Source organism: Equus quagga, chromosome 17 (assembly GCF_021613505.1).
Source record: "Equus quagga isolate Etosha38 chromosome 17, UCLA_HA_Equagga_1.0, whole genome shotgun sequence".
In the NCBI taxonomy this organism is placed as follows: domain Eukaryota; kingdom Metazoa; phylum Chordata; class Mammalia; order Perissodactyla; family Equidae; genus Equus; species Equus quagga.
The window spans coordinates 39,492,047-39,517,607 of record NC_060283.1 but is presented as its reverse complement, the minus strand read 5'-3'; the positions used below and the strand labels follow the sequence as shown (position 1 = coordinate 39,517,607).

At 41.0% G+C, this 25,561-nt stretch overlaps 1 protein-coding gene across 8 annotated transcripts in view; it reads left to right on the top strand.

The window, feature by feature from the left end:
• The first annotated feature begins 6,051 nt into the window (after positions 1–6,051).
• Positions 6,052–25,561, top strand: part of GIGYF2 (GRB10 interacting GYF protein 2) — a 125,739-nt gene continuing 106,229 nt past the window's right edge. For 3 of the 8 annotated variants that reach the window (XM_046643160.1, XM_046643158.1, XM_046643153.1), the window contains exons 1-3: positions 6,053–6,149; positions 9,388–9,457; positions 11,125–11,190. The gene's annotated coding sequence lies outside the window, so the exon portion shown is untranslated. Of the gene's footprint in view, positions 6,150–7,071; positions 7,089–9,387; positions 9,458–11,124; positions 11,191–14,965; positions 15,161–25,561 lie in introns of those variants that run through there. The other 5 variants (XM_046643159.1, XM_046643157.1, XM_046643156.1 and 2 more) reach the window with 5 other exon arrangements.

The window sequence follows — 25,561 nt, the reverse complement described above, 5'->3', positions numbered from 1 at the left end:
GTTGGACTGATTTAAGCAGAAGAGGAATTGATCGAAAAGACATTGAGGAGCTCACAGAATCACCAGCAGCTTGGGGGGCCAGGCTAAGAAAATAGGCAGGAGGCCAGGCGGCTGGGATGGCAGCCAAAAACACACCATGGGAACCAGCCAGGCATGGTGCCACTGCCCCGACTGACCAGAACTTTGGGATGCCCTGCTTCTTCAGGTCCTTGCTCCAGAGCCAGAGTCTGAGGCTCAGCACAGTCACGTGCCCACGTGCTGGGGGTGGGAAGGCATGGTGTCTGGACTGTTTGTTTTCTGTAAAGGGAAGCAACTCTGCCTCTCACCAAGATTCTTATCTTTCCCAAACGTGGGAAAGTATTTCAGATGCAGAACAGTGGTGAAAGAGTGGCAGATGTCCACTGCAGAGATGCTTATGAGCTTTGACCCAGGATTTTACTGCCGGGAATTTACCCCATAGGTAAATATAAACACGAACAAGGGTATGTTTAAAGGGATACTCATCACCGCCTCGTTTGTAATAGCAAAAATACCGCAAACAATCAGGATATTTATCAGCAGAGCATCCATCAAGCATATTACAGTACAGACATGCAAATGGACACTGCTAGGCAGCCATTGAAAAAACTGTGGAGGACTGAAAGGCATATTGTTTCTTGGAAAAAGGTCAGGAGCAGAGCCGCATGCATAGTAAGGCTCAGGTGTTTTGTTTTGTTTTACATGAAAGAGATAACGCTGTGTCTCTGCCGATGTAGTCTAAGCTGCATGAGGTCAGTGACTGAGTGGGTTTGGGGGCAGCCCCTGTATCCTCAGCATTTGGTGATGCTGGGAAGGAAGAAGCACATCATACTTGTTTATGCATGCGATATATTGGAGAAAACTACACAAGAAACTGTCAAGAGTGGGTTATCTGAGGGGAGGAGAAACTGAGGGTCCTGGGTAAGTCTAGGGGGGGAACTAAACTTTTTCCTTTATATGTTTTCAAACTCTAAAAATTTTAAAACCATAAACATGTCTTGCTTTACTACCACTACTGTTAACAACAGTTGACAAAAAAGAGAGAGGATTCTCTGACTACAAAGAGAGTGAGAAGAGCAGTTGAACACTTTTTTATTGCTTTTTTATGTGGGAACTCTCTGAGACAGCTGAAATATGAAATCCTAAATCTGCAAAAAAACTTGAGAGAAAACGAATAACATTTTGGGATGCACTGTGGGGCGTTTACGTGAAAAGATACATTTATTGTATTCCAAGAGAGTTTTTATGATTTAGTTTTCTTGGTATCCACCCGGAGGTTGGAAATGAGAAAAGCACTTAAAATATGCAAGTACTTTTATAATAAAAAATGTTTTTAAACATAAAAATGGATCTGTTTCCATAGTTATCATCTGAGCAGCCTTCGTCAATGTCTGCTCAGCTCTCTGGCTCCGTGTCTTCCCACACTTTCTTCTTCCCCGTGTTTTTTAATTTGGTTTTCAGTTGTGTGCCCAACACTCTCCATTACTCTCCACAATCTGAGTGGCCACTGCCCTCTCCACTAACGAATCCGTCCTCCCTTTTTATCCACATTCAAACGTCTGCATCTGGAGAGACTTCCAGTCACCAATTCCGTGGCCATTTCCCCAGCCCTAGACTACCGGACAACACTGCAGATTTGGCATTGCCAGTCAATCTCTCACTCCCTCTGTTCTGAGACTGGCTCCTGCTTCAAGCCTGGTCCTACTCGTAACTGCTCTCTGTCCACCAGCTACACCTTGTCCTCTTGGGACAAGAGGACCTGCTTTTGAGATTCAGACATACAGTTTCATGTTTCAGTACTTTCTTCTTTTTTATTGCTTTTTTATTTCTTCTATTTTCGTCTGTCCCCCAGATAGTGCAGGACTATCTGGAGGATAGAAGCCCAAGATTAATGTGTCAGCAGGGTTGGTTTCTCCAGAGGGCTGTGGGGAGGAATCTGTCCTATGCCTCTCTTAGCTTCTGGTGGTCTGCTGGCAATCTTTGGTGCTCCTTGGTTTGTAGAAGCATGACGTGTTTCTCTGCCTTCATCTTTACATGGAGTTCTCCCTCTGTGCATGACTGTGTCTACATTTCTCCTTTTCATAAGGACACTAGTCGTATTGAATTATGGCCCACCCTAATGACCTCATTTTAGCTCAATTACCTCTTAAAGACACTGTCTCCAAATAAGGTCACATTCTGGGGTACATTCTGAGGTAAGGATGCCAACATATCTTTTCAGGGAACATAATTTGCTCCATAACAACGGTGTTCCAGTCACTATTGCACTGTAACAAATAACTGCAAAACTTAGTGGCTTACAACAACCATTTTATTATGCTCATGGAATTGATGGGTCAGGAATTCAGACAAGACACAGTGAGGATGCTTGTCCTTGCTTCATGATGTCTTGGATTTGGACCCAAGTCGCCTGGGGGTGACTCAACAACTGGGGTAGAATCGTCTGGTGGCATTTTTCACTCAAATGTCTGGTTGTTGACGCTGGGACTTCAGCTGGGGCTGTTGAAGGGGGCAACTACATGGGCCTCTCCTTGTGGTCTGGGCTTCCTAACAGAATAGCTGTCTCAGGGCATTTGGACTTACTATATGGCAGCTCTTGCTTCAAAAGAGACTGTTTGAGGAAACCAGGTAGAAACTCTATCACCTTTATGATCTAGCATTGGCAGTCACTTCGTTTCACTTCCACCCCATTCTATGGGCTACAAGGGTCTGAGCAGAGGGGCATTAGACTCTACCTCTGGAAAGGGCAGTGGCAAGGTTCTAGAGCAGTATCTTGGATGGAAGCTATTGTTGCTGCCATCTTTAGAAAAATACAATCTGTCACAGTTGATCAACCTACATTCATTACACGTTAAACTCATTTCGGGCTGAACTCCTTACTCTCTCTCCCCCCATTGATCTGTTATTCTCAACTTCCTTATTTCTATCAATGATGCAACAAAGCTGAAACTTTGTTATTATCTCTAAGTAGGGCAGGCATCAGTCTACTGTCGTAATTTTAAAACCACGATTTAATGAAACATTGGAGAGACAGAGTGAGTAAAATGGGAAGAGGAAAGCACCCTTTCTGGGGAGCAGTCAAGAATTTATTTGATTCTATAGGTATTTATTGAGTGTCTACTGTGTGCTAAGACAGTGCCAGCTGCTGAGGATGCAAAGTTGAATAACACAGTATATGTAATGGTTAAAAGCACGGGATTTTGTTGGCTTTCGTCAGCATCATCATCATCCCTCAGATTCGGTTCCTGTTCTCTGGAAGCTTACAGTTTACAGCTAAAAATACAGCTAAGACACTCTGAAAAATAGTTTGGCATTTCTACAAACACCAGTAACCACCAATCCCGTTCCTAGATATTTACCCAAGTGAAACAAAAATCTATGTTCACACAAATATCTGCATGTGAATATTTATAGCAGCTTTATTAATAATCTCTCCAAATGGGAAACAACCCAGATGTTCTTCACCTGGAGAATGGATCAACAAATATAGTGCACACAAACAAGGAAATACTACTCAGCAATGAAAAAGAAGTGCTATCCTATAAGGACAGAAAACAGAACAGTGGTGTCGGGCTGGCTGGCGGGGTTAGGGCTAATGACAAAGGGTCACTGGGGGAACTTCTGTGGGTGATGGGATTGTTCCATACCTTGATTTTAGTGCGAGTTACACACAACCTGTGTGCATTTGTCAAAAGTTGCAGAACTGCACATTAAAAATGCTAAATGTTACTGTATGTGAATTATACCTTAATTATACACATATAATTACAGGCACAGGTATATACAGGTAGCATAGCATCAGAGAGGTGGCATGCCAAGCTGGTTAGGGACACGGGCTCTGCCATCAGCCAGCCTGGGCTAGGAAGTCCTGGCTGACATGTGGAGAATGTAAGTGCTTTTCTCTGGTGACTGGCTGGCTTTCTGTCCTACTCTGTAGCACTATGGCCAGGGTTATAAGAGAGAATGCAAGTAAAGTGCTAATGGTGGGTGGCACAAGACAAGCATTAGGATTACTTTTCTTAAAAGTGACAGTTCAAGGGGTGAGTTCTTCTGTCTACGGGAGAGGGTTAAAGAAAGCTTCACAGAGGCAGTAACATATGATTTATGCTTTTAAAGATGAGTAAGAGTTATGCAGGTTGGTGAGAATTGGGATAAGTGTTGGAAATGGCATTGTAACGAGAGGGAACCAAATGGGCAAGGGTTTAAACAGAATGGCATATATATATATATATTTTTTTTTTTTAGATTGGCACCTGAGCTAACAACTGTTGTCAATCTTTTTTTTTTCCTGCTTTTTCTCCCCAAATACCCCCAGTAGATAGTTGTACATATTTTTTTTAGTTGTGGGTCCTTCTAGTTGTGGCATGTGGGATGGCTCCTCAACATGGCCTGATGAGCAGTGCCATGTCCACACCCAGGATCCAAACTGGCTAAACCCTGGGCTGCTGAAGCAGAGTGTGCAGACTTAACCACTTGGCCATGGGGCCAGCCCCCAGAATGGCATATTAAAGGACCTTCCAGAATAACATATCTGGAGCATTAAGTTCAGGGGAGAAAGAGGAAGGGGAGAGGAACAATATGGACGATAGAAGGTCGAGAGTTCGGCAGAATGTGAAGGGCTCATTTGAGATTCTGCATTGCTGACGAGCTTCCAAATGATGCTGATGCTGCTGGTCCACAGACCACACTCGGAGCAAGGGCATAAAGCCCAAGGAAAAAAGTATTTCAGAAAATAGAGAGTGGTCAATCATGTTGAAGACGGGGAAGTGCTAAGCCAAGATAAGGGCTGAAAAACTCCAGTCATCAACTTGTAGGTTGAGGTGTCCTTAGGATAAGCAATAGGTGGATGGGAGTAGCCACACTAGAATAGTTAATGATTACTCGCCCAGGTGTGGGAATTGGGAAAGTGTTTATAAATAACTTTCCTGTGTAGTTTGGCTTTGAAAAGGAATAAACAGTAGGGAGGTAGTTGGAGGGGTAACTGTAGTTTTTAAAATTAAATTTTAAGGGGCCAGCCAGGTTGCGGGTGTATTCATTGGGTTCACACACTCTGCTTCAGAGCCCCAGGGTTCACGGTCTGATCCTAGGCAAATTGCTCATCAAGCTGTGCTGTGGCAGCATCCCATATGCAAAATAGAGCAAGATCGGCACAGATGTTAGCTCAGGGCCAATCTTCCTCACCAAATAAATAAATAAATAAATAAATTTTAAGATGGAAGACATTTGAATACTATTAAAAGCTGATGGGAAGGATCCTGTGAAAAGAAAAAGGAGATATTGAGGCACAAGGAAAGAAGGGGATGACCTGAGAAGAGTAGAGTTGCCAGATTCAGCAAATACAGATACAGGACGCCCAGCTAAAATTAGAACTTCAGAAAAACAACGAATAATTTTTTAGTGTATGTCCCCTGTATTGCTGGGCGTCCTGTACTTTATCTGGCAAACCCCAAATGGGAGATTTTTAGGCAAACGTGTTACAGCCCCGGATGCACTAGGAGGGGGTCAGAGCTCTTAAGTCCTTCCCAGCTGTCACATTCCAAAGACTCTAGAATGAATTCCCAGTTCTACCAGAACCGTTAACAAGTAGAGAAACTGCTTTCAACTTGAGCATCTGTCGCTTCCCCATTTTCTCTAGCATGGCAAATGGGCAGGAAATGCTGGACGGAAAGCTGTGGAAAAGTTCTAGTTTGGAAAATCAGCTCGTCCATGATGCAATTTTTTTGAACCGCGAACGGACTCTGGATTGGGCGCCTAGGACGGTGAGTCACAGGGTGCCTCGGCCCGGGTCCAACTCTGGACACCAACTCGACTCAACCCAAGGACAGACCAGGGTCCCCGACCCCGCCACCCTCACGCGCCTGCGCCCTGCCGCCGCCCTGCCGCCTCCAGCCTGACATCCGGGGCTCGGGAGGGGGCGTGTCCCGGGAAAAGGGGCGGGAGCAGCGGAAAGGAAGGATGTCGTGGGAGGCTGAAGGAGCAGGGAGAGAGGCGGGGCGTGGCGGGGGCGGAGCAGGGGGCGTGGCGGACGCGCGCGCTGTCACGTGACGCGCGTGGCGACGTGTCGGCCATCTTGTGTTGTTGAGGCTGAGGACTGACTTGGGTTCTGAGAGACTCCCTGTCCCGGACCGCAGGTAACCAGCCGCTCCGTCTCGCTCCCCCGCCTGGCCCGGCTCCGCGCCCCCGCTCCGCCGCCCCCGCCGGGCCGCCAAGGCCTGCCGCCCGCGCTCGCGTCCCCCTCACCCTGGGCGGCCCTGGCCCCGCCGCATGGGCACCCACAGGCCGCCCCGGCTGCGGCCGCGGCCGGTCGGGCGTCAGGCGAGGGGACAGGTCAGGTGCGGGGCCGGAGGGAGCCTCCTCCCCGGCGGGGGGCACGCCGGGCCCGGGCGCGTCTCGGCCGCGGCGCCCGGGCGCCCCCTTCTCCCGGGCCGTGGGCATCGCGGGGATGCCGGGGAAGCGAGGAGGGTGGCGGGTGGGCAGTGTCAGGCCGGCTTGCTCGGGGCCGGAGGGCTCGCCATTGGCTACCTGCTTCTCGGGGCCGCCCGCCCGCTCGCCCAGCCTCAGGGTGCCCGGGGAACAGCTGCTGCGGCCAGACAGCTGCTCCCGCCGGCCCTCCTCCCCACACCTGGCCCCTGGGAGGTTCGCCCTGGCCTTCCTCACCGAGCATCTGCCCTGGGCAGCCTCCTTCCACGGCCAGAGGACTGGGTCTGGACCAGGCCCGAGGCGAGGTGGGGCCACGATCGGGACCCGGGACCGAGGTCGGGCAAAGTAGAGCCCGTGGCAGCTGTGGGAGCCGAATGTTCCCATCAGGTTGGAATAAATGGGCATTGGCCTTAAGTGTCAGCACTTTCCCACGAAGCACTCTGAAGATTTCAGTTTTGTGGCCGAACCAGTAAATCAGGCGACCAGGGACGGGGGTGTGCAAGAAGCAGGTTGTCTGACCGTGTTTGGGAAGCAATAACGTTGCTTTGCATTTATATACCACTTTTTTCTTTCTTTCTTTCTTTTTTTTTAATACTTCCTTTCCCTGAAAGTCAAAGCACTTAAGCACACCTACTCTCTCTGTAAGAAAGGTAAGTATTGCAACTTAACTGGCAAGAAATTGAGGAAGGGGCCAGGACCTGTGCACGGCTTCTTAGCCAGTGTTATAGGCAGTTTTGATTCCCAGTGTTGTGTGCAGGGCAGATAATCTTTACTTACGTAGTCTTTCTCTTTTAGAATTTAATGACTTGCGACATTAGAAATTTTTTTTGTGTCATCCTTTCTGTATATTCACCTTCGTTTTTCTAATATGTGCAGCTCTGGCCTTACGGAGTTTGTCCATTTTGATCAGAGCACAAATGCGTTCTCTCATTCATTGTTGTTTTTGTGTGTTTTACTAGTTAGTGTAGCAGCTTTGAGAGTGCTCCGCCTGGAATCCGTGTGTTCTTTTCTGTTACATCAGATGTTGACATCAGTAGAGGACACTAGAAAAAAAAATTTAGAAGTGGCATGTTTCCGGAAAAACGTCACGCAATCCTTTCTTTGACATTTAACACCAAGGAATACACTGGTCATGGTGGTGATTCACTAGAAAAGAAAGAGCATCACACCTTGTCTGTAGTTGACAAGCATTTTAGAATTTTGACACTAAGGAGAGAGAAGGGACCATGTGCTTTCGTTCACTTATTCATTCATTCATGCATTCATTTATTTGACAGATATTGAGACCCTACTACACTGTTGTGTGCTTGGAGCAAAACAGACCAAGAATTTCCTGTCTCCTTGGAGCTCATTTCTAGACAGATAAATAAAATCTTAGGTAAAATATATAGTGTAGTGGTAAGTGATGTGGAAAAAACTGAGACAGGGAAATAGGATAATAGGAAGTTGGGGGAGGGTTAATTTTCAGGCCCAGGAAGGTCTCATGGAAAATCGAACATTTGAGGAAAGGCCTGACACAGGTGAAAGCTGTTCCTGTGCTCTATGGAGGAGGCATGTTCCAGGCTCCAGAAGTGAGGGCTAAGATGCTGAGGCACAGACTGAAGTGGGAGCAGATCTGGTGTGGCTGGGAAAAGTGTGGAGGCTAGCCTAGCCGGAGAGCCACAAGTCAGAGGGAGGCTAGTAGGAATTGTGTACCTAGCTCGTTGGTACTAGGAGATGAGAGGGGTTAGCCAGTGTGCTGGAATCTTTTCCCACATTTCTTGAGACTCTTAGAAAGGGAAATCATATTCTGGAAATTTGGGCCAGTATGGCCAACCCACTTCCCTCCCCATGACACCCCCAGCCTGATTTGGAAAAATTCAGGAGCTCATATAAATATGATGCTCATATTTCAAGAAGTTGTCGTGAAATATCCTTCTCAAAAGTAAGTTTTTAAATGAGATTGATGATAAACTGCCTAAAAGGATTTTTCAAAAAGAATTGCTTTGTAAGAAGGGGATCTTTGGAATACTTCAGAATATTTGAAAATGTAGGGAAATGAATTTCCTTTGAAGTTTAGACATAGATCATTAAGGAATAGAACCTGAAAGGAAGGTGGAATCAGTGTATTAACTCACGTTGTACTTAATATCGTTAGTGCAGAATTCCTCTTAATTATCTCTCTGCTGTCCAGCCTACTTTTAAATTGCTCAGGGACTATTCCACTCATTTGTTGGTATATCTTTTATAGCATTTTGCATGTGTAGAGCTTTCTGTGCTGCATTTTTTATTCCTACACTTTTACCTTTCAGACTAGTTCTCCAATTAATTTGCTACTTAATAAGCTGTTTTCTTTGGAAAGAAAATTTCTCTGATTTCTTTCCAGCTTACCTCCATATTCTTATTACTGAGCTTTCATACATATCCTCTTTCATTTTAATTCAGTTGAGGAATTTAATATTTTGATTTTGAAATGCTTTTGCTGGTGAGTTGCATGTATGAGAAATAAATTGTCATAGGTTTGCCTGAAAATCATGAGAAGATAGGAAATAGAACTTGAGGGTGTGAGTGGAGCTCCTTGGCTAAATGGTGACATAGTGATGAGGTAGTGTTTTTAACGAATAGCCTTGTTCTCTCTTGTTCCTTTGTTGAATTTTCAAAATGACATTTCCAAATTATAATGTCTTTGATGTCATATCAGCTCATTTGTTCTCATGACTCTGCATTTTAATACTCCATATGTCTATTGTCTTTTTGTTGACCTTCACACTGGAAGATGACACTATTGATAGTGATTGCAATCTGGGAGAACCTTTCGGGGTGAAAAGATGATTACTGTCCCTCTTATGCTTGCCCTTTTAAAAGATCTCTGATTTGTGCCATTTTCAAAGACTGACTTCATTTGCAGTTCTCCATTAGCCCTTGCTGACTAAATTTTCAGTACTTTCTGTTTTATTCTATTTCTTATAGATTATAGTGGGACCAGTCTCATTAGGTTGAATCTACAGCCTTTGTTGGTGTTAATCCAGGTATCTTAGAGGCAAGTTAAATGTCCATTTTCCTTCAACAGTTTGAATTGCCTTAATAGTATTTGTTTGTCTTTGTAAAATTCTGAACACAAGCTATTATTTCCCCCTTGCCCTCCGCTAGAATTTTGTGGTGATAAAGTCCTGAGATTTCCATTCATTTTTAATGCCCTGAAGAATTGTGTATCTTTAAAGATAGAAGTAGATTTTTACTCCACAGGCAACTTCCTTATCGTTAGAATCCTAATATTTCTTGACATTATCATTTTTTCATTTTTTAATGCTCTCAGATGACTGAGAAATATACTAGATTAATTATACAGGAATGCAAAATGATACCTTTGTTGAATTGTTCATAATTTTGTGTGAGGTTGAGGGAGAAGAGGGGAAAAGTTTGAGAAACAAGAGTATTCTCTTAAGTGGCCAAAATTAATTTTTTAAACATGTTTTCTAAGTATTACATACTTCCCTACTTCAAATGATAAGGAACACAATTTTATATTTTCTTGTTAACTACAGAGTTTCATTGAACTTGGACTTAAGTACTTAGAATAGGAGGTACCCTAGAGATTGTTCTCTTGAGTTAGACCCAGAGAAGAGTTTGTTATCTAGTTCTCCCCTCTTTTTTTCTGCCTGCGCTTATAAAAAGTAGGGTGTAGTGGGGAGAGTTGGATGATCTTTTGGACATTATAACATGGCTCTTTTTTTGCAAAATTAAATCAAAGGTGGAAGTGACTTTCTTGAGTTGCTTTCTTGCTATTAATAAAATTGTCAACTTTAATTTTTTTTTTTTTTTTTTTGAGGAGGATTAGCCCTGAGATAACTGCTGCCAGTCCTCCTTTTTTCACGGAGGAAGACTGGCCCTGAGCTAACATCGTGCCCATCTTCCTCTACTTTATATATGGGCCGCCTACCACAGCATGGCTTGCCAAGCGGTGCCGTGTCCGCACCTGGGATCCAAACTGGTGAACCCCAGGCCGCCGAGAAGCGGAACATGTGCACTTAACGGCTGTGCCACCAGGCCGGCTCCTCAACTTTAATTTTTAATTATCATTTTTTGACTCTTTAGTGGCAGCATTCAAAACATCATTTGATTTTAGCTAAGAAACCACTTGAAACTATTGTGTTCGGTCCACACCCTGTCTGTTGAAATATCATTTTGTGGATTTTTAAGCTACTGTCTCAACAGAGCATTAAAAGAAGTTTGTTATTTTGCAACTGAAAGCTCACCTGGAGCTTTGCTCCTTGGACATTTTGGCAGTGGTCATTCTTCTTGGGGCTCATTGATTATTTGCATAGGATACATATTGTATTGCTCTGTTGCCAGCTGTTGTTTTTCTCAGATAGTTAAAAAAAGTTAATGCCAAATCTCTATGTGCGTTTGAATGAAAACCCCAAATAATCGCTTTCCTGAAACCCTATAGTGGTGCTCATTTGTTAGCTTCATCAGAATCACTTAGAACTTTTGTTAAAAATGTGTAATTTTCAGTTCCCCTCAATAGCTGCTGAGAGAGACCCTCTAGATGTTAGGACAGGGAATCTAGTCTACAAGCATACCAAGTGATTCTAATATTTCAACCAGGTTTGGGATCCATTTCCTGTAAAACACATTCATGATAAAAAATTGTTTTTAAAGTTTCCTAAGAGAATGCTGGGTATTTAATACTTTTATTATTTGCAGTGTTAAAAGGACCTGAACATCGTCTACTCAAACCTCCTGCTGTGAACCGGCAGTACTTTTGAACAGGTGAGTGTTGAAGGGAAGCAGCACAAAGCTGAGGGCTTATGCAAACATGATTTTTGTTTTTAAGGTTTTGGTTATTTTTGTCCTATTATTTCTCCTGAGGTTATAGGCAGTGAATAGAACAACTTCTGTGATACTGCTCAGATACCTTATGTATGATAAGAATAATCCTACCCTTTCTGCACTGATCCTTGTGTAAATTTGGGTCGTAAACTGTCGTAATGATTTTTGATGGCATGAAACAGGAATGCTTTAGGTGCAGGGGTAAGGAGGTATCTTAAAGAGCCCAAGAGAAGTTGGCTTCATGAAGGACATGAATCAGAAACTGGGAAGCATTCAGGAGCCAAGGTAGTCCAGAGGCACTTTTCTCCCTACTGGCTGGTCGGTGTCCTCGTGTCTCTTTTTGTCCTGCTTTAGTTGTCTTTCCACAGTCTGGCTTTTTCTGCTTTAACAAACACATGGAAGAATATTGCCACTGCAATTTTCCTGGAGCCATACATGAACTCAAGCTGTAGTGCTACTAGCCAGTTGGTTCCTACTTCAGTGTCCACATTTCAAATTCCTGGGAGGGAAAATTTGATTGGTTGAACTTGATCTAGTTCTCCATCATTGGTCCAATTAGTATGACCATGGGGTTGAAGTCTAGAAGTGCAAACAAAGTTAGCTGAAAGGTTCCACTCCTAAGGATGGGGGCAAGTCTCAGAGAAGGTGGAGTGTTGGCTATTCTAGGCAGAATCCCACAGAAGCTTCTAGATGTTTTTCCTTTTCCTAGAAAAGCTTTGTGTATATAGCTCGGCAGTTTCAGTTTATGTGTCCTGAAGAGTTAAAATATGTGCATATCTTTTGGTGAATGAGGCCAGGAGATCTCACCTATCATACTTGTTGGAACTTCCTAGTGCAGTGTTTTAGCAAAAGTTCTTGATTTGGGGAGTTCAGGGGAGTATCTGGGATAAAGGTTTAGCAAATGAACATACGCAAATGAGAGGCTTAGTTTGTGGAAAAATTCATTGGTTATTTTTCATTGATTGCTTTTATAAATTTTAATTTCTGGGTACTTTTTACAGTATTAAGCAACCCTTGAATATTAGGAAGCTATAGAGAATTTGAAATGTGTGACTTCTGTATGTGAACGTATACTCACATTATTTGAGTGGTAGCAGGGGCTTTCAAAAGGATCAGTGAGACAGTGTTCTAGAATTATTAGGTAATATTGAAGCAAACTTTTGTTTTTTCCACGGAGCATTTTAAAGTCCTGTTTACAGTCCCGTGTCACGTAACAGGGATACATATGTTGGGAGAAGTGCATTGTTAGGTGATTTTGTCGTACGAATGTCATAAAGTGTACTTATACAGACCTACGTGGTAGAGCCTACTTCACACCTTGGCTCTTTAGTACTGATCTTACAGAACCACAGTCGTGTATGCAGTCCGTCCTCGACCAAAGCAGCGTTACATGGCGCATGACTGTATTTAGTTTTTTTGTTGCTTGTAGTTACTTGATGACATCTAATTGCTTAAGTAATTTTTTATTACTTAAGTCTTATGTTAGTATATTAGTATCTTGAGATTTTGGGTGCAAAGCCTAGGGATTACTAAGAAAAGTGATCTATTATAGAGTGATGTAGCGAATGACAGGCCACAGGTGTGACTTCCTATGATACTTTTTTTCAGCCAAACTTTCTTTAGCACTTTGCAGTTGAATTCATTTTTAAATTAGAAGAGTCCTTTTCCATATCATATGTTTTCTTTAATCTGGATGTTGAGGTAAGGCTTATTCAGGGCTTTGTGAGGTTTAAAAAGATTTCCACATAATCAATGTAAAACTTCCACAGCCTCTGGGGATCCCTCTCTGGGAAACATTGGCTTGTGGTGAGATTATCAAATGACATGATGATGTTTATGGCATTGTAATTTTTCCTGGAATAGTTTACTGGTTGCTAATTTTGTTCTCCTTTTACATAAGGGGGGGAAAAGGGGAGACATTTACATATTGTTCAGAAGCAGTGGGAAGAATGATAGTAACAGTAATAGCTTTTTTTCTTATAGTGCTGTTGTGGTCAATGTGTTGTTTGGGAACAAAGCTCCTTTTATTCAAGTTCTTCTGGGCCTGGAGGAAGTCTTGGGAGCTCTGGTCTCTTCAGTAGTGGTCCTTTGGTTGCTAAGACTGACAAGGAATTGGCAGAGGTACTGTCTTGATACTTTCTAATGGGTAAATCGTGGCTCATGCTGTGAACAGATGGCCACATCCCCGGGCTCTCCTAGTTAGCCCCTTGGGAATCGAGGTGTTGTTGCCCAAATCATGGCCAGTTGAGTAACTGGATGTGAAGCCATCCTGCAAGATCAGTGGGCCAGAGAGCCTTAATTCATATTCTGTACTCTTTTTTAGTGTACTACTTCCACCAATGTTAATGAAGTTTCTGATAGAGTGTATATGTACTCTTCACTAACCAGAGGGCTTACTGTATTGCCCAATTGAGTGATGCAAAGGGTTAAAGGTGGAGGATAGTGGAATGGAGTGGGAGACTGGGAAAAGGAGAAAAAGTGACTCCACAAAATGAATTCCTATGAAAATTGCAAGGAAATGGAAAAAAAAGGTAGCCAGGCAGTGTTGAGCAGTATATCAGTATGTAGTGAAAAGCTTCTGGTGTTTTAAGCGGAGAAATGTGGGTTTAATTTTCTGTCACTTATTATCTGTAACTTAAATGAGTTGACCTCTTGGAGCCTTGTTTTCCTTACCTGTAAAGTGTATCCCATGGTAGTTGTGGGAATTAAAAATCTAAGATGCCCAGTATAATGCCTGGCACATAGTAAATAGGCCCTCAATGAGTCGTAGCTTTTATGATGATGATTATTTTGTAAATAGTTAAATTTTGATTGTAAAATTTCATCTTTATAATTTGAATAGAGATGTCAGTGGGTTCTGTTCCTGAGTCTTTTGTCTTTTTGTTTTCATTCCAACTTATATCTGAATACTGCTTTGTGCCAAGTATTGCGCTAGCTCTAGTGCTGAGCAAAATGCACTAGGTCCTGTCTTCATGGGGCTTACAGCCAGTGGCAGAGGCAATCAAAACATCACGTAAGGAAATTTCAAAATGTGAAGTCTCTGTGTCCTTGGAAAAGATAGGATTTTAAAAGGCAAGATAACATTTTTTTTTTAAAGATTTTAGTTTTCCTTTTTCTCCCCAATACCCCCTAGTACATAGTTGCGTGTTTTTAGTTGTGGGTCCTTCTAGTTACGGCATGTGGGATGCTGCCTCAGCATGGCCTTATGAGTGGTGCTATGTCCGCGCCCAGGATCCGAACTGGTAAAACCCTGGGCTGCTGAAGCGAAGCGTGTGCACTTAACCACTCAGCCATGGGGCTGGCCCCCTAAAACACTAGATACTTTTTGAGCGTCCCATTTTGTATCTTGGTGTTCTTGTCAGTGATAGTTTGTGCCCCTTGATATGCTTTCCAGGGTATGTATGTATGTTCTGAGTTAATTTATGTATTTCTTTTATTTGTCGTTTTTCCCTCTGAGATATATGTTCTCAACTTTTTGACCTTAGGGCTCCTTTACCCTCTTTAAAGTTAGAGAACTTCAAAAAGCTTTTATTTTTAGTTATAGCTATCTATATTGAGAAATTTAAAATGATTTATTAATTTACTTAAGAATAATCTCATTAACATGTTAACATAAACATTTTTAATGAAAAATACTCATTTTTCTAAAACACTTGGTGACAGGAGTGGCATTGTTTTACCTTTTTGCAAATTGCTTTTATGTCTTGCTTTGTAGAAGGCAGCTGGATTCTCATATCTGCTTCTGCGTTCAATCCATTGCTGTTTATTACTTTGGTTGAAGTACGTGAAGGAAACTCATCCTCACAAAGATATTATGTAGTTGGAAAAGGAAAGAATGTTTTAAGAGCTTTTCAGATCATTGCAGATATTCTTCAATATTACAGTAAAATTCGACAAATAGTTTTTAAAGGTTAGTTGCAATGTGAAATCTGAATTATATCAATGCATTTTTCTGTACTCATTAAAATCCATTGGTCTGTCTTGAACTTTGAATGGATATTTTATGTTATATAGTATCAAAAAATCCCATTTATTAATATCAACACCATCAGAAAAGCCTTTAAGTACTGGGAAAGTCGAAGTACTGGAAAGTTCACCAAGCTCATGATGGTGAATAGAAGTTTTCCAAAATTCTAATTTTTGCTCGAAAGCTCAAATACTATAATTGGCAACAAGTACTGTCAATTGTTTTCCTTGAAATGACTGTCACTTTGTTCATTTTTGAAAAAAATCTGTGAAATACCCGGGTCTGGATAACCATATTTATGTGTCAGCTGTTCTTTCAAGTCAAAGTGATGGTCCGTGAAAGGAAACAGCTAGTTGAGCTTGCAACTCAAAACAGCGAAATAAATGCCTTTCTTTGAGACTTTGGTATGCACCAGAAGTGCTTTATGCACACTTACCATTTCATCATGTAGAACATTAAAAACGTGTGTATGCAGGGATCAAGATTAATAAAATTAATAGTTTTAACTGCTTTGTCAAGGGCATTCTGAAGTAAAACTGACTTTTTTCCCCTCTTGTGAGGCTATGGCATGTGGCAGTGAAGGATAGAATGACTGCTAGTACAGTTTGGTGCCATTAACTTGAATGATGCTAAGGTGCCAGCAGTTTCACCCATCACTACTTTGCTGGATCAGTGCAGTGCCAACACAGTGAAAAATGCAAATAATATCTTAGTATTATTATAAAAATAGTTTTGATATCCTGGATACCTTGAAAGAGTTTCAGAAGATAGTACTTTGAGAATTGCTACTCTGGGAAGTGAAGTGGTTTTTCAGTGTTACATTTATATATATGTTAACATTGATTTTTTTTTTTTAAATAAAGTAATTTGAAGTAGAAACTGGCATAAACATATCATTGAGGGTTTTTAGATTTCAGAGAGGGCTTTTAGTACTGAGTAGATAGCGATTTGTTCCTAAGTTGCGATTAGTTATAGTCTTCTGTAATAGTCCTATAAAAAGTCTTCTGCACCAGTACTGTCCAATAAAACTTTCTGCTGTGATGGAAATGTTCTATAAATCTTCTCTGTCAAATACTGGGAAGATTTTTTTTTTGAGGAAGACTGGCCCTGAGCTAACATCTGTGCCCATCTTCCTCTAGTTTATATGTGGGACGCCTGCTACAGCATGGTTTGATAAGCGGTGCTAGGTCTGCACCTGGGATTTGAACTGGTGAACCCCAGGCCACCAAACTGGTGTGTGCGAACTTAACTGGTATGTCACTGGGCTGGCCCTGTACTGTCAAATACTGTAGCCACTACCTGCATATGGCTGTTGAGCACTTGAAATGTGGTTAGAGTGACTGAGGAACTGCATTTTTTTAAATGTAAGAAAAACTTCACTTTTTATTACGACTCAAATTCTCTTATTTTTATAGTAGGCTTTATTGTTAAGAAGAGTTTTAGATTTGCAGAGAAATTGAGAAGATAGTATGTACAGAAAGCTCCCATGTATGCTATACCAGTTTCGCTTACTATTAACATCTTATATTGCTGTGGTATATTTGTTAAAACTAATGAGCCAATATTGGTACATTGTTATTAACTAAAGTCCATAGTGCATTCACATTTCCTTAGTTTTACCTAGCTTTTCTTTCCTGGTGCAGGATCCCATCCGGGATCCCACATTGCATTTAGTCAGGTATCCATAGGCTCCTCTTGGCTGTGACAGTTTCTCAGACTTCCCTGTTTTTAACAATCTTGACAGTTTTGAGGACTACACTTAAGTATTTTGTAGAATGCCTTCCTATTGGAATTTGGTGTTTTTCTCATGATTTAGTTTGGGGTTATGGGTTTTGGAGAGGAAGACCACAGAGGTAAAGTGCTGTTTTCATTACATCATATCAAGAGCACGTACTGTAACATGATTCATCACTGTTAATGTTGACCTGGATACTTGGTTGACTGATACCTTGTCATGTTTGTCCACTGTAAAGTGCTGTCCCTCTGCCCCCTTGAGCAACTGAATTTTAAATTTTAGTTAATTTTAACTGATTTAACTTGAGATAGCCACATGTGGCTAATGGGTACTTTATAATATAGACAGCGCAGTTCTAGCCCATGCTCCTCAGTTTTAAATTTTATCCAAAACTATTTTTAATATCTATTTTAACAGATTTAAAGAAAGGTGATTTAACATAAAAGAAATATAAAACGCTAGTTTTGGGATTCATTGCTTTTTAGTAAGCTTAGTCTTTTTAAAAATAAACTTTTTTGAGTTATAATTTATATACCATAAAATGCCTTCATTTTAAGTGCACTCATACGAAGTGTACATTTTGATGAGTTGTGACAAATGTATATACTTGTAACCATTAGCACTATTAAGATGTGTAACATTTTCCTCAGTCCCAGAAGTTTCCTCCTGCTTTTTGTTCCAGTCATTTCCCCTCCCCCCCAACTGATTTCTCTTCTGTGACTATAGATTAATTTTGCCTCTTCTGGAATTTTATATAAATGGAATCATTTAGTATGTATTCTTTTTGGGTTTGGCTTCTTTTGCTTAGCATAATGTCTGTGACTCATTCATCTTGCTACATGTATCAGTAATTCATTTTTTTATTGCTGAGAATATTCCAAGGTATGACTATTATGGTGTTTGTCCACTAAAGTTTTTAATTGTGCTTTTTTTCTAACTAATTTATTTATGGTTTATTTTAACCTTTTTAAATTGAGGTATAAAATATAGTAAATATGTGCACATATCTGAAGTGTATAGTTGGAAAAATTTTTTACATATGTATATACTTCTGTAATTACCACCTAGATCAAGATGGTGAACATTTCCAGCACCCCAAAAGGTTCCCTTTTCTCTCTCCCATTCAGTCCCTACTTGCCATGGTGAGCAATTTTCTGACTCTGTCACCATTAATTATTTTACCTATTGTACATCCTGTAAAAGGAATCATACAGTATATATTCTTTGGTGGCTGGCTGCTTTTGCTGAACATGACGTCTCTGAGATTCACACAGTATTGGTTCTTTTCCTTTTTATTGCTGAGCAGTATTTCATTGTATGAATGTACTGCAATTTTTTTAAAGTTTATTTTGAAATAATTTCAAACTTACAGAAAAGTTGCAAAAAATTACTAAGAATTTTTGTATTGCCATTGACCCGTTTAGTCACTGGTTTTTAACATTTTCTCGCATTTGCTTTATCATTCATTTTCTGTCTGTTTTTTGTTTTTCCATACATGCATGTATGTATGTATATAATTTTTATATAATCAGTAAAAATTTCAGAATCTTGAAAGTTAAAATTGATAATATTATCTAATTCATGGTTCTATTCAGATTATTCTAATTGTCTCTTCAGTGTCTCTTATAGCATATTTTTTGTTGGTTCAGGATGGAATTAAGAATCGTACTTGCACTTAGTTTTTCTCTCCCTCTAGTCTCCCATAATCTGGGATGGTTCCTCAGCCTTTGTCTTTTATGACATTCATATTTTTGAAGAGTACAGTCGATTGATTTTATGTCTGTCAATTTGGGTTTATCTGATTTTTTTTCAGGATTAGTTTCAGTTTATGCATTATTGTCAGGAATATAAGTAATGCTATGTCTTTCTCAGTGCATCACATCAGGAGGCATGTGGTGTCAGTTTGTCTTGTTATTAATATTGTTTTCTAACTTGGGAACAGCCAGATGCAACACCGTGCATAGGGCAAGGTATTGTGGGAAGGGGTGTGGAGCTTCAGGGCTCTCTCTGATGTGACACCCTTTCCACATCTTTGTGTGTTCACCAGCCTGGAAGCTGCGTTATAGTTTGTTTATTCATTCAGCTCTTTTTTTTTGCTGAGGAATATTCACCCTGAGCTAACATCTGTTGCCAATTCTCCTCCTTTTGCTTGAGGAAGATTTGCCCTGAGCTAACATCCATGCTAGTCTTCCTCTGTTTTGCATATGGGTTGCCACTACAGCATGGCTGACGAGTGGTGTAGGTCCACACCCAGGATCTGAACCCGCAAACCTGGGCCGCCAAAGCAGAGTGCACTGAACCTAACCACTACACCACCGGGCCAGCCCCTATTCATTCACCTCTTGATGGTCGTTTGCATTGATGAACATAACAACCAAATGTCAGTTTTTGGTAATGTGAATAAAGCTACTATGAATATCATATACTTGTCTTTTGGTAGAGGTTTCCCCTTGAGTGTGTGTTTAGCAGTAGATTATGGGATGATGAGGTAGTCGTATATTTAGATTTGATAGATACTGCCAAACTGTTTTCTGAAGTGGTTGAACTAATTTACGTTAATGGAGTTATTAATCTTGTGTTATCTTAATCCAGATCTGGCTAAAGTAAAAATAGTAGCTGGCTGGTGGGCCAGAACTATTTATTTGGTATATGTGATGAATGCTAGGGAAATAGCTCTCTTTTCTGCTTTTGAGAGAATGGAGGTAAGGAAGTGTAAGGGCAGATTCAGATTCCTTGGTGTTCATTCTCTGTTAGTCTTGTTGGCTGCCTGTGCATAGGGCTGGCTGAGCTCCATCCTAGATTTGCCATAGTCTTTTTCTGGGTAAGTTTTACATACCCAGGAAATGGAGATTTGTAGTAGCAGATAATTTTTATAAGAAAGATTCAGAGGGTTTTCCAAGGAGTATATCTTTTGAATTGTTAGTGGAATAGTAGTAGCTAATCAATTTGAGACTTCTCTTCGGAGGCAGTGTCAGGAAATACTCTCAGAGTTGAACTGTCACCCACTGTGCAGGATTCTGATTCAGCTTTTCCTTGCTGTGTTCGTCCAGACAGGACTTACTATATACACCTGCAGCTCCTTTGTGTTGATAGTGAGTGTGTGTGCCCAGAAGTCGTCTGGCTCCTCAATACTGTGCCAGGTTGTGAGAAAATGGTAGACTTAAGATCTGAGAGGCCATGGTTTCCCTTTTCTTTTTTTTTTTTTTAAAGATTTTATTTTTTTCCTTTTTCTCCCCAAAGCCCCCTGGTACATAGTTGTATATTCTTCGTTGTGGGTCCTTCTAGTTGTGGCATGTGGGACGCTGCCTCAGCGTGGTTTGATGAGCAGTGCCATGTCCGCGCCCAGGATTCGAACCAACGAAACACTGGACCGCCTGCAGCGGAGCGCGAACTTAACCACTCCACCACGGGGCCAGCCCCAAGGTTTCCCTTTTCTGTGTTGCAAACCCAACAATAAGAAGGAGCTAGGGGGCCAGCCCTGTGGCCGAGTGCTTAAGTTCACGCGATCCGTTTCAGTGGCCCAGGGTTTCGCTAGTTTGGGTCCTGGGCGCGGACATGGCACTGCTCATGAAGCCGTGCTGAGGCAGGGTCCCACATAGCACAACCAGAGACACTCACAACTAGAATACACAACTGTGTACCGGGGGTGCTTTGGGGAGAAGAAGAAGAGAAAGAAGGCAAAAAAAGATTGGCAACAGATGTTAGCACAGGTGCCAATCTTTAAAAAAAATAAAAAAAAAAGCTAGATTGATTTCTTCTCTCTTCTTCCTTGAGCATGCACTCACATACACAGTGATAGATGAGGTCCCAAAGAGGAGCTGAGGAAGCCAGGAAAACTGGAAAAATATATAGAGAAAAAGAAAAATAATTATACTGGTAATCGGAGATAAAATAATTGCTAGTGAGGGCTAAATTAGCTCAGAGTTTTTAAGAAGTTGACAGAAAGGCCAGATTATATCACATTCATTGTCAAATACAGGATGCAGTTTATTGAAGAAGCCCAACTTCCTTGTATTAATTGCAGAAGGAATATATTACTCGAATTCACTTATAAGGCATATGAATAATGGATAAAGTGTGAAATAGTGGTTATGTAGAAATATTCTCTCAGCTGTTTTAAAGTCAACTCTCTGTAAGATTTGAGGATAGACCTTTGTCACAGGTCCTTATCCTTAGAATTGGAGTAGCCAGAGGAGGAAAAGGGCAGAGGAGAGAGGTGAGAGCCTTCTCATCTGCACCGTCACAGTTGCTTTCAGCACGAGAAAGATCAACTAATAGGGCAGTCTCAGAACTAACAGAATATTTTGCGGATATTTTCTCAGAAGCACCTTATGCCAGTATGTCCACTTTATGTCCTTTTCTGACTCCTTCCTCAAAGGTTTGAGTGCTTCTATATTTCAGAGATGCTAAGACTAGGCTAGTTTTCTGAGAATAATTCCACTTTGCCACGTGTTATCATCATCTGTCTCCATGTGGTTATTCATCCTTTTTGGAGCCTCATCTTCATATCACTCTTAGTTTCTTCTCCCCTTGACCTGGTCTCTGATGGTTTCATTCCTTTGCAAGACCTTTCTACTGATGTGTCTGAAATGTCGTTTTTGTATTAAACCTCTCCACGTGTTAAACTGTTGATGTTTTCCAGTGTTGTTGAGGTAATTGAAGCATGTCTTGCCCTGATAGTTTTACCTTCCCTTTAGCTCTCCAGTGTTCCCAATACGTTTTCCTGCACAGTGGTAGGTGCATTAGCAGGTGGAATCAGGATCTTCATCCTTTTCCATTCACGTGCTGGTTTTTATCGTCTCTATGTAATTATTAACACCCCTTTCACACAAACGTTTTCTGGTTTAGATGATAGATGATGTATAGTCACCCTCGCCATTATTCCTCCATCTTTATGCAGAATCTCTTTTCCTCTGAAGTTCACACTGTCTGACAATAGAACTTTCTGTTCCCCTCATTATCAGGTCAGATCTTGTGGTCTCATCCTTTGATTCATTGTCTTCTCTCCCCTCTGCCATTATCCTGAGGTGACTTCACAGTCCATGTGATGACCCATCCAATCATCCCAGGCTCTGGTTCCTTGACTTGCCTCCATCTCTAATTCTTCTAGTACTTTCATTTTTATTCCTACTACACCTACGTTTTGGTGTTACTAACATCTCAAATTTGTAAACTCTCTTCTGTTTTTACTTTCTTCCCCATTGTGCCTAAATCACACTTTTGCCAGCACCCTCCACTTTACCCTCTTATCCTTCCGTTCACTGAGCTGACAAAACCCTAACCCTGGTTCGGTCCTGTTGTCAGCCCTCTCTGCCCTGTACCCAGGCTGCTGTGTTGGAGAAAGGAGCCCACAATCATGCAGATAGGTGCCGTCTCCATCTTGACTGGGCCTTCAGAACTACTGTAGTTAGCTGCAATGTGGTATCCTGGATTAGATCCTGGAACAGAGCAAGGACATTGTGTGAAAAACTGGTGTAATCTGAATAAACTCTGGAGTTTAGTTAATGGTGATGTACCAATGTTGGTTTCTTGGTTTTGACAAATGTACTGTGGTAATGTAAGTTGTTTACTTTAGGGGAAACTGAGGAAACTGTCTGTAATATCTTTGTAACTTTCTGTGAATCTGTAATTATTCCTAAATAAAGTTTATTTTAAAAAACAACAACATGAGGCCAGCCCAGTGATGTAGTGGTTAAGTTCGCAAGCTCTGCTTCAGAGGCCCAGGGTTTGTGGGCCTCAAGCAAAAAGAGGAGGATTGGCAACAGATGTTAGCTCAGGGCCAATTTTCCTCACTAAAAAAAAAAAAAAGCAAAAACCCGAAACACACCACCATTGTAGGTCACAGCAGCTAGCCATTTCTTCTTTCTTCTCAAACCTTTCTCTGTTATCTTCTCTGTGATATGCCTGCTTATCTGAGGAAACTGAGGCCATCAAATGTGAATTCTCTTATCCCCGCAAAAGAAAACAACTCACAAAAATAACCTTGGAGGCATTCTAAGTCATTTGGATCTACTTTCCTCTTGCCACAAGTGGATAGGAGTAAAGGGTCTTTTTCCTTTTGTTCTCTGAAACCCCTCTGTCCTGCCTTCTCAGAGACTTTCACTTCCATCATATTTGAATTAAATTGTTTCTTCACATTTTGATTCTACTAGTACTTTTCCATTAGGATATTTTCATCTAAAATAAAAATGGAACTTTTCTTTCCACTCTATTTCATTTTTCTTCACCTTTTCACAGCTGAGATTTTAGAAAGCGTTGACTGCATTTGTAATCATACCTTTCTCACCTCCCACCCACTCCTCATCCCACTGAAATCTGGCTTTGTCCCCCACCACACTTCTCTAATTGACTCTACAGGTCACCAATGACTTCATTGTGGAAGCCAGTGAAGACTTTCCTGACTTTTTCTTTTTTGACCTCAATATTTGAAACTTTTGAATTTTTCCACTTAACAAAAATCATGCCAATACTATCTTTGTTGTATAAACAAATTAGAAACTTACTAGGAGAAGAATTACCTGTAATTCCACCATTCAGGAGTAAATATTAACATATTTACTTGGGGCATATCTATATATACCCACTAAGAATGTATTTTAAAATGTGTTGAGTGTAATTATATTCTCTGTATTTTAAACCTGCTTTTAACACTTACTATATTGTTGACATCTTTTCATGTCAGTGCATATAGTTATTATAACATCCCTCTTCTCTACTAGTATTTTAGATTTGGTTTTCATGGTATCTGCTGGATTTCTATCATGCCTCCTTTCTGTTTAGCTCTTGCTAATTCATTCTCCTCCTGATAGCCTGAATGATCTTTCTACAGTGCAGATTTCATTTCAGATACTTTCTTGCCCAAATCTTTTCATAGCTTTCCATTGCCCTTTGGGTATAAAATACAAAGACTTCTGTGATATGGCCACTGCTTTACCAGTCTTCACTGTAGTTTTTAAAAATGGATAATCTCCCCAAACAACCTAGCTTTGTCCTTTCACACTCCCTCCACCTTCCTCTCTCTCCCCTTATTCTTACAGACTTTGCCTCATTCTTAGTAGTTTCAGTTTTTAGAGTCCACATTGTATGGGTTGACCTTGGGCAAACTGTGAAACTTCCCTGTGCCTCATTTCCTCATTTACAAAGTGCAGCTGAAGTATCTGTCTCAAATTAAGAGCCTCCATGTGAAGCACTTTGAACTCTTCATAAGCACGTAGTAAGCTCACAGTAAATGCTAGCAGGTATTATGAGTTAACAGATCTTAAGTGTTACTTCCTCTCTTTTTAGGGTCACCTCCCCAGGATTCCCCCCAGAGTTTACTTTGAATAGTTCGGTATAGTCCTTATCACATTGTAATTATTAGTGCCTTTTTTAATCAATTACTTTTTTATTAAATTGACACTTTGAGGTCAGGGATTGTCACTGTATTCCTTGTCCCTATTCAGGTAATCTGGTTAGGAATTATCAGAAAGTGTTACCGGAATCCATCAGATTTTTTTTTATTGGATCACAGAAAATATTTTATGGAATTTTTAGAAAATATTTTATAGAAAACCTAACCTTGTAGTCATTTATTTCTGTCTATGAAGTAAGTGTGTTACTCTGTAGAAACACTTGGGTTTAGTTTTGAAAGTTGAGAGGCTAGCAGAGCTCAGGACTGGGATCCTGTGTCCCTTTGGGCAGCCACTAGTAATAACGGCTTTCAACTTTTTGCAATTTTGAGTTTAAAAAATAAGTCAGATGGGAGTGGACTCCCGCCCCCCAATAAATGCCCCTTGTTGAAAATTTGGAAAAGAGCAAAATATAAAAGAAAGAAAGAGGTCCCGTATCCTTTTGATTTGTGATCTTGCAAATAAGAATTCCATCTTTAGCAGCATTTAAATTTGATAAAATTTCACTACAACAAGTCAGTTGGGCTGTTCATTTGTATTTGTTCTATTATTAGTACTGTCAACGGAATTTTACTGTTTAAAATTGATTTAAAGATCCATGTGAGAAGATGTTCAAAAGTGCAAGAGGATGCCACAATGAAAAATAGCTCTTGCCCACTTTCTACCCCCGGGTACCCTCCCTGGAAGCGTATCATAGGTTTCTTGTGTATTCCACAAATGTTCTATGCTTTTAAGAACATATAAACGTATGTGTTTTTCAAAAAAATTTCTCTGTATGTAATCTAAAATATTTTCAAGTTAAAAAATGATCTATTATGTTAGTCTTCTGTTTAGGAATTTCCTAATTGTAAAATAGATAAGTCAGTTCTGGTTTAATTGTCTTCAGATGTCTTGCATATAGTAAGGGTTGCATCTGACTTTTAACGTTGATTATGCACCCCCCACGGTTCGGACCCCTGCAGTCCCACCTCTGTAGCTTGTTCTTGTAGGTGGCAGTGGACATGAACTGCTGGCACTTCTTGGGCTCTGTTAGGCTGTTCCCTTGCTTCTGGGACTTCATTCCATGCTACGTCTATTGCTTCCTCGGTGAGCCCTCCCTGGCCCTCATCTGCAGCCTCATGCTGTACTGTTGAAGATTGTTTCCCTCTTGTGAGCTCTAGAGTTTCTTGAGTGCAGTGCCTTTATATCCCCAGGGCTTAGCAGGGACTGACACTTAGTAGG